This window comes from Pipistrellus hanaki, assembly GCF_964339955.1.
Source record: "Pipistrellus hanaki genome assembly, chromosome: 5".
NCBI lineage: Eukaryota > Metazoa > Chordata > Mammalia > Chiroptera > Vespertilionidae > Pipistrellus > Pipistrellus hanaki.
Genome location: NC_140507.1, coordinates 82419153 through 82428315, shown reverse-complemented (window position 1 = coordinate 82428315; position 9163 = coordinate 82419153).

Sequence of the window (9163 nt, the reverse complement as noted above, 5' to 3'; positions counted from 1 at the left end):
CAGTCCTCCAAAAGTTACATAGTAAATTTGAATTTTTAAAAAATGACACGAGATTAGTACAACTGTATGGCATGTACTGAAGCATAAATGACATATGAACGCAAGTGCAAACGCCTACTATTTTGTATAGAATATTCATGCAGCCTATTTTCACACCTAATTTTTTTAACCATTTGCTAATACAACCAAACCAATCTGTTCTTCTGTGTTTTTCAGAGAACAAGAAGATTGCTAAAGGGAAGTCTGATGCTTATAATATGTGTTTTAAATGATTTTCCAGGTTAACAGGTAACAAAATAAAAGATTTTGAGTAATTCTTTTCTTAAATATGAAACTGGTTTTGGAGTGGCCTGTAGTGTTACACTCCATGTCCATTAAGATTGCAGAGATTTCCAAGAAAAATTAACTCAGTAGCTCGGCTTGCTAGAAAAGCGACAGGTTGGCTCTAATCCCAGTCAGCGGTGGGCAGGTGGGTGTGGCGGCCACGCGCTCTCCTGATTGGCTGCTCTCTGGAGGTGCCAGAGTTCTAGGACTGAGGCTCATATGACCTCCGCGCTCCTGCTGCCAGGGCGGTAGCCAGGCGCCTCCACCAAACCCCAGCCAGGTTATTTGATCCCCTGTGGCGCGAGGCTCCACGTTTTCCGTAATTGACTTTTCCCCTGTAACAGACTTAAAAAGCTTCGGATTAAAAGCTTTTCATAAGCGTTTAACAAACCAGTGCACATGGCAGGACACTTGTTCCTGGAATATGTAAGTAACAAGTTAAGTGGGCATACCTAAAGAAATGACCAAAAATCCAGAACTCCACATGTAGGGAAAGTGTATCAATCAATCAATCAATCAATCTATCTATCTATCTATCTATCTATCTATTATGTAGTTAGCGGGCCTGCTATTTGCACACACTGGGCACTTATCCTACCTTTCTGCATTTAGTCATTACCAACACATCCCAAACTTAGTAATATTACCGTTGCACAGATGAAGGAAGATAAAGTGCAAGGAATATTAAATACCAGTAACCACAAATCATAAAGTGTTTTCTTGTATAGTGTATTTGATGTGCTCTATTTTGATGTTGCTATAATTCAAAGCAGAAAAGTCTGGAAAGATGGTTTTTGTATAAGCATGGTTCAGTACAAATTCTATTTTGTGGCTTTTTTGCTAATTATGATGAAATGTTTGGGCTCTAAAAGAGCATCAGGCCCTAGCTGGTTTGGCTCAGTGGATAGAGCATTGGCCTGCAGGCTGAAGGGTCCCGGATCAATTCCAGTCAAGGGCACATGCCTGGGTTGCAGGCTCATGCCTGGGGGCATGCAGGAGGCAGCCAATCAATGATTCTCTCTCATCATTGATGTTTCTATCTCTCTCTTCTTCTCCCTTCCTTCCTGGGATTAATAAAAATGTATTTTTAGCCGAAACCGGTTTGACTCAGTGGATAGAGTATCAGCCTGCAGACTGAAAGGTCCCAGGTTCGATTCCTGTCAAGGGCATGTACCTTGGTTGCGGGCACATCCCCAGTAGGGTTGTGCAGGAGGCAGCTGATCGATGACTCTCTCTCATTGATATTTGTGAGTTTCTATCTCTCTCCCTTCCTCTTTGTAAAAAAAATGAATAAAAATATATTTTTTAAATGTATTGTTTAAAACATAAAAGAGCATCAATGCTTCTGAAGTGGATCTGGTGTCTATCACAAAAATTATAAGGAATGTAGAAAAAGGGTATGCTACTGCAAATAACATTTGCCAATACAAAATCATAAATATAAAAAATATGTTCAGATCTACTGACTTTTAATTTTAAAAAACCAAGATGTTCACTAAATTTTGTCATAAAAGACTTTTCCACTGCTACCCACCCATATCCCAGCCGGAACTGTAGACAGGGAGGAGCGACGGCTGCCTCTGGACAGGGATGGGGATGTGACAGTGAGGGGGGGATGAGGGCGAGGTCATAGCTCTGGGACCTGGTGCCTGAGGCTGCAGCTGTCCCTGCAGGCAGTGCAGCGGAGATGCTGGTGTGCAGACCTCTTGTTTGATTCCTTACCAACAAAGCTACTTTGAAGAAACACCAAGTAGCAGTTGAAGAAAAAATTGACCCAGACAGAATATAGTTCTCCATTAGTAACGATGGGTGTCATAGTCTGGAAAAGTTAAAAACGCAAATAAATGTTATATTTAGCTACTTTGTTCCTGTCTCCTTCCTTCACCAACTCTGAGTGAAGGAATCAGGGTTACGGTTCCTTCACTCAGAGTGAATTGGGGAACATCTGTAATACTGTCAACAATGTCTTTGATTTGGATGTGAAGGAATTGTGCGGTGGGAAGAGAACTGTTTCAAATGATAAAAATATGGTGTTAAATAATCCAGACATATTTTAAGGATTTTAGTTTTCTTGGTTTGGAAATATTCACCCCCTTCTTTCTTCTAAAAACAAAAAATAAAAATAAAAATAAAAAAGAGAGAGAGGCCGAAACCGGTTTGGCTCAATGGATAGAGCGTCGGCTTGGGGACTGAAGGGTCCCGGGTTCGATTCTGGTCAAGGGCATGTACCTTGGTTGCGGCATGTACCAGTAGGGGGTGTGCAAGAGGCAGCTGATTGATGACTCTCTCCCATTGATGTTTCTAACTCTCTATCTCTCTCCCTTCCTCTCTATACAAAATCAATAAAATATTTTTTTAAAAAGAGAGAGAGAGAGAGAGAGAGAGAGAGAGAGAGAGAGAGAGAAAAGAAATACTTTAATGTCAGCATTTTAAAAAATTGACTAAGTGCCCTGGCCGGTTTGGCTCAGAGGATGGAGCATCAGCCTGCGGACTGAAGAGTCACAGGTTTGATTCCAGCCAAGGGCACATGCCGGGGGTTGTGGGCTTGATCCCTAGTGGGGGAGGGGGGTGCAGGAGGCAGCTGATGGATGGTTCTCTCCCCTCATTGATATTTCTATCTCTCTATCCCTCTTCCTTCCTCTCTGAAATCAATAAATATATTTTTTAAAAATTGACTAAGTTAAGAGGAATAAAAGATTTGTTTTAAAAGAGTGAATTTTTTTTAAAATATCAATGTGCTAGAACCAGGTGTAATAGTGAGGGACACGAAAGAACATACCAGAGAGACAGATGCTGACCGGGAAGCTGCACACGCCGAGGGGGTTGGTTGCAGGTCTTCCCTAGAAGACAGCTCAGACAAGCTGAAAAACTGTCCCACAAATAACCCACTGGATTTATCAGCTATGTTTGCTTATAAGTAGTTTCTTTCCCCTTTCTCACACACACACACACACAACTAAAAACTTAAATGCATGCAGGAAATTGAAGGAGACTGTTTATGATACCTGGGCGATGACTTGAATATGCAATACCACGCGTGGATGTTGCTAAGGGCTTCAAATTTGGAGAAAACCCCAGACAATTCAGGAAAGCTGGAGACTGACCATGAGCTGAGCCTGACTCCGGCACAGAAAGGTTTGAAGTGCCCCCTGCTGACTTCCTGGTGACACTAACATCTCAAAAAAACCATTGGAAGAGGCCGGAAACAATAGACTTGAGTAATCATTAAGCTCTTGTATTTTTAGTGGAGTTTTTCTTGTTTGTTTTGTCAAATTATACGTAACCATAAAGGAAGAAGCTATTGCTCTTTTCACCTCTGTGGTTACTTCCCACAGCATCCAAAAGTTAGTAGGTTCTTAGTTAGATGGTCCAGTGCTAAATGGGGGAAAAATAGGGGTATTTTATTTTATTTTAAATTTTCACTAGCTTTAGTCATTATGAAACTTGAATGTGTGTGTGTACACACACATACACACACACACACACACACACACACACACACACACACACCCTCCTTGCCATAATCTAGTCTACTTAGACCAAATCTAACTGGTTAAGGAAACGGAGGACAATTTCATTTAACACGGACTTTTTGCTGGCCTCATATTTCTTTCTTCCTTTTAATTAACTCTTTTGTTAAAAAAAATATATACTCTTGCCGAAACCAGTTTGGCTCAGTGGTAGAGCGTCGGTCTGCGGACTGAAGGGTCCCAGGTTCAATTCCGGTCAAGGGCATGTACATTGGTTGTGGGCACATCCCCAGTGGGGGGTGTGCAGGAGGCAGCTGGTCGATGTTTCTCTCTCATCTAAGTTTCTAGTTCTCTATCTCTCTCCCTTCCTCTCTGTAAAAATTCAATAAAATATATTTTTTTAAAAAAATATATATATACTCTTGCCGAAACCGGTTTGGCTCAGTGGATAGTGTTGGTCTGTGGATTGAAAGGTCCCAGGTTCAATTCCGGTCAAGGGCGTGTATCTTGGTTGCGGGCACGTCCCCAGTGGGAGGTGTGCAGGAGGCAGCTGGTTGATGTTTCTCTCTCATCAATGTTTCTGGCTTTCTATCCCTCTCCCTTCCTCTCTGTAGAAAATCAATAAAATATATTATATATATATATTGTGTGTATATATATATATATATATATATATATATACACTCTTGCCCAAAATAAAACTATAAAAGATGAAATTTCAAGCAGTGCAAAAGTGTGTGCAAGTAAACAAGCATCCTTCTCTAGTGTCTCTCCAGGAGCAATAAGTTTCCTTTCTTGTGCATTTGCTATAAAAGTCTATGCGTCTACAAACATAAATGTGGACTAGTACTCATCCCCACATTTACAGGAATATCAGCATACCATTAGCACTGTTGTGCGATTTATTTTTTCACCTAATAATGTGCCTTCGAGATGAGCTCATGCACGGGCCCCTTTTTTCTTTCTTTTTAAGCCATCTGAGAGTCTCCTCTGTGATTGTGCCATCATTTTTTAAGCCAGACATTGGTTGAATAGTTATTTAGGCCTTTTGGTAATATAAACCATGTTGTAATGAGCAAAGACAAAATTCTTTGACATTATTAATTCAAAAAGTATAAATATTTCCCATTTTCATAAGCAAATCCACTAGGTTCACTAATGAACATGAATAAATTTACATTTCTACCTACAGTGTAGAAGAGTTGAGTGTGGATATTCTGGCCATTATTGTGTATCACTGAACTATTTATTTTATTGTTTTTAAATAGATTTCCACAGAGAGGAAAGAAAAGGGATAGAGAGCTAGAAATGTCGATGAGAGAGAAACATCGACCAGCTGCCTCCTGCACATCCCCTGTTGGGGATGTGCCTGCAACCAATGTACATGCCCTTGATCAGAATCGAACCTGGGACCCTTCAGTCCACAGACCGACGCTCTATCCACTGAGCCAAACCGGTTTCGGCTCACTGGACTATTTAATTTCTACAAACCTGGAAAGTGGAAAATGTTCTCTTCTTTTAAGTTTCATTGTGAATAATAATAATAATAATAATAGCTAACTCATATGGTACTTGCTATGTGCCAAGCATTATTCCAAGACTTTTACGTATGTGACTAATATAATATAAAAGTTTTATTAAGATACAACTTACATATTACTGAAAATACCTATTTAATTTGTACCAGTAAATTGGTTTTGGTATATTCACAGGGGTGTGTAAATGTGATACATTTTAGAGCATTTTAATTATACCCAAAGGAGCTCTTTATCTATCACTTTGCTCACCTCCTTCCTCCAGCTACTTGCTGTCTCTATAGATTTACCTACTCTACACATTTCATATACATGGAATCATATAATATGTGTTTCTTCTCACTGGCTTTTTCCTCTTAGCATAATGTTTTCAAGGTTCATCCATGTTGAACCATGAGTTTGTACATTCCTTTTTATTGCCAAATAATATTCCATTGTATGAACATAACACATCTTACTTATCCATTTATCTGTTGATATATATCTGAGTTGTTCCCATTTGGGGGCTACTATGAATAATGCTGCTACGAACATTTGTGTACAAATTTTTGTGTGGACAAATATTTTTTTTAAATATATTTTATTGATTTTTTAGAGAGAAGGGAGAGGGATAGAGAATTAGAAACCTCAATGAGAAACATCCATCAGTTGCCTCTTTTTTTTTTAAATATATTTTATTGATTTTATACAGAGAGGAAGGGAGAGAAATAGAGAGTTAGAAACATCGATGAGAGAGTCATCGATCAGCTGCCTCTTGCACACCCCCTACTGGGGATGTGCCTGCAACCAAGGTACGTGCCCTTGACCGGAATCGAACCTGGGACCCTTCAGTCCCCAAGCCGACGCTCTATCCATTGAGCCAAACCGGTCCCGGCTGGACAAATATTTTAACTCCCTTGGGCATACACGGAGCAATAGAATTGCTGGGTCATATAGTAACTATGTTTAAGTTTTTGAGGAACGGCCAGGCTGTTAAGTACCTCTTTCTCTTAGTTTCCCAGATTTACCTGACAGTTTGTCATCACCTCCTTGTGCTGCAAATTAGTGCTCATGTCTTGATTATCATACTCATGAAGTTGGGGATAAAATTTACTCATAGCCTCTCACATCTCAAAGGGTGTTGGGGGGAGATGGGAGGAGATTAACTAAAGAACTTACATACATATTAAAGGCCAGGTGCACGAAATTCATGTACTCGGGGTGGGAGTGGGTCGCTCAGCCCGGCCTGTGCCCTCTCCCAGTCCAGGAGCCCTTGGGGGATGTCTTACTGATGGGTTAGGCCTAAGCCAACAGTCGGACATCCTTAGCACTGCTGCGGAGATGGGAGCGGCTCCTGCCACCGCTGCTGCACTCGCCAGCCATGAGCCTGGCTTCTAGGTGAGCGGTGCTACCCCTGTGGGAGCGCACTGACCACCAGAGGGCAGCTCCTGTGTTAGTCAGTGTGCATCATAGCAACCAGTTGTTATGCCATTCAGTTAATTTGCATATTAGCCTTTTATTATATAGGATATGGGTAATCAATGGACACAGACAATTGTGTGGTGAAGGCCTGGGTTGGGGCAGGGGCTGGGAGGAGAGAATTAAGGGGAATTGGGGAACATCTGTAATACTGTCAACAATAAAATAAAACAAATCCACTCAGTCTCTATCACCCTAACACCAAACACAGAGCTAAGTAAATACTCAAACATCTATGTGAACAAATGAGAGAAAAGACAAAGGAAGGAAGAGGAGGGAGAGAGGGAGGAAAAGTTGGGAATGTAAAAATCGATATATATTGCAAGGTATTTACATTTACCTCAAAATTATTTTCTACTTTTCTTGTCAATATATTTAAATAAATGAGCCATAATGAAAAGGATAAATGGAAACCTTTGAAGTCTTAAAGAAATTGACATATGAATGAACATGACACTGTGGTGCTGCTATTTACAAAGTGAAGATAAATGCCAGGAGTCAGAACCAAATCAGTAGAATGCAGATCTGAGTTGCATTGTTCTGGATATCTGTGATTATATGGTAGTTCTTTTACTTTTATTATGTGAGTTCAATATCTTATAACAAATGATATAATTTTATAGGTGATTTTTCTCCTACTTGATACTTTAGTGTAAAACTAATTGACATTTTTGTTTTCTTGTCATCACTGCTAAAGTAATTGTACTATTCTATCAAAAATGTACTTATATGTTGTTCAGTAGTATCAATTCCAATACCTTCCATTCAAGATATGTAAACAGTCTAATCATAACACAATGTGTCATATATTAGCAGACTTCATAGTCATAAAGGTTAAGGCATCATACTCAGAACTGAGAATTTACCTGGACCCAGCCTGATTCTCAAAGGACCTTTAGGAAAATCAGTACACGATTGATCTTCAGAATTACCTCTAAAACGTCTACTCTCTGACTTCATGCGTCACGCATCATTTTCCCCTCACTGCCTAGAGATTTGATTGACCCTTGCCCAAAATTCTACACAGCTATCTCAACTGTACTGCAAGTACCCTACCCTAGATGCGCTCTTTGGGCCATTTTAAGCTACAGAAGTTCAACCCAGTTGACTTATTACCTAATTACAATGTAAGAGGAGCACAGATCTGCCAGGACCTTGAGTCTACATTATTAGAGGCTTTCTCTAGAGGCCTTGAACCCACTTTGTCTGCGTGGCCGGCCAGGAGAAAAAAGACAGTCTCCTGGGCTCAGTCCTGCCTGAATAAGAGAGGTGTTTCCATCTCAGACTTCAGCTCCAGCAGCTTTCACTGAGGAGTTTCAAGGAAAGCAAATCTCCTTAGAACTTGATAGAGAAAAAGATTGAGGATAGATGGTAAGGTCCACAGTGAAAGCTGCAGCTCTGGGCATATTCCTCATGGCTAGGACCCGGCCCCAGGGGTCACTTTGATCACAGCAGTCTCAGATAACCTGAGATATATTCTCTGTGCACTCAGCACTGTAAATACCGCTCTGTTACGTGCTGAAGCTGGCTTTTATCAGCTTGCTAAAGTTGATTGTTAAATCTTTAAGAGTTTTGCAAGCAGGTTAATGGCATTTGTAGCTTGAAATAAACCACCCAGGGAGTGTTTACTCCACAGAAATTGGCAAACAGTACAAACCAAGATGTTTTCCCCAAGAGAGTCAACTGTCAAATATTTTCCAGTAAACTACTTATTCCTGCCTTACAAAACCTGCATATAAAGCAGTGGTTCTCAACCAGGAATGATTTTGGCCTTCAGGCAGTGTTTGGAGATATTTTGGGTTGCCATACATGGGAAGAGGGGGAAGTTATTATTGCCATCTAGTGGGTAGAAACCAGAGATGCTGCTAAACATCTTACTACAACCCCACATAACAAATAATTCTCTAGCCCAAAATGTCAATAGTGCTGAGTTTCAGTACCTTGATGTGTACCTTGAGGAAGTAGAGCTTCCTGATAAGCCATATTCATTAAAACCAAAAGAAATTCCCCATGATGGAACTGACTACCCCTGTAATTACTCTCTCCTTCCCCATTAAAAGGCTCAGATGGCCATCTAACAACCATCGCTAATGCTCATGTATTAAACATTAACTTTGCAGGCACTTCACAAATAAACTCTTGCTGCCTCTCTACATCTACTCATGTTGTATTTGTGTCTCATTGCCTTTTTTAACCCTATTATGGTGACATTCTGCTACCTGCACCCAACCAACCTCTACACACCTCTCCAACTGGCGTGGCTCAGGGATTGAGCGTCAACCTATGAACCTATGGTCGCGATTCAATTCATGCCCAGGCTGAGGACTTGAAAGATATTTACCCAGAGTAGTGTCATATATTTTCTTAACACAGATA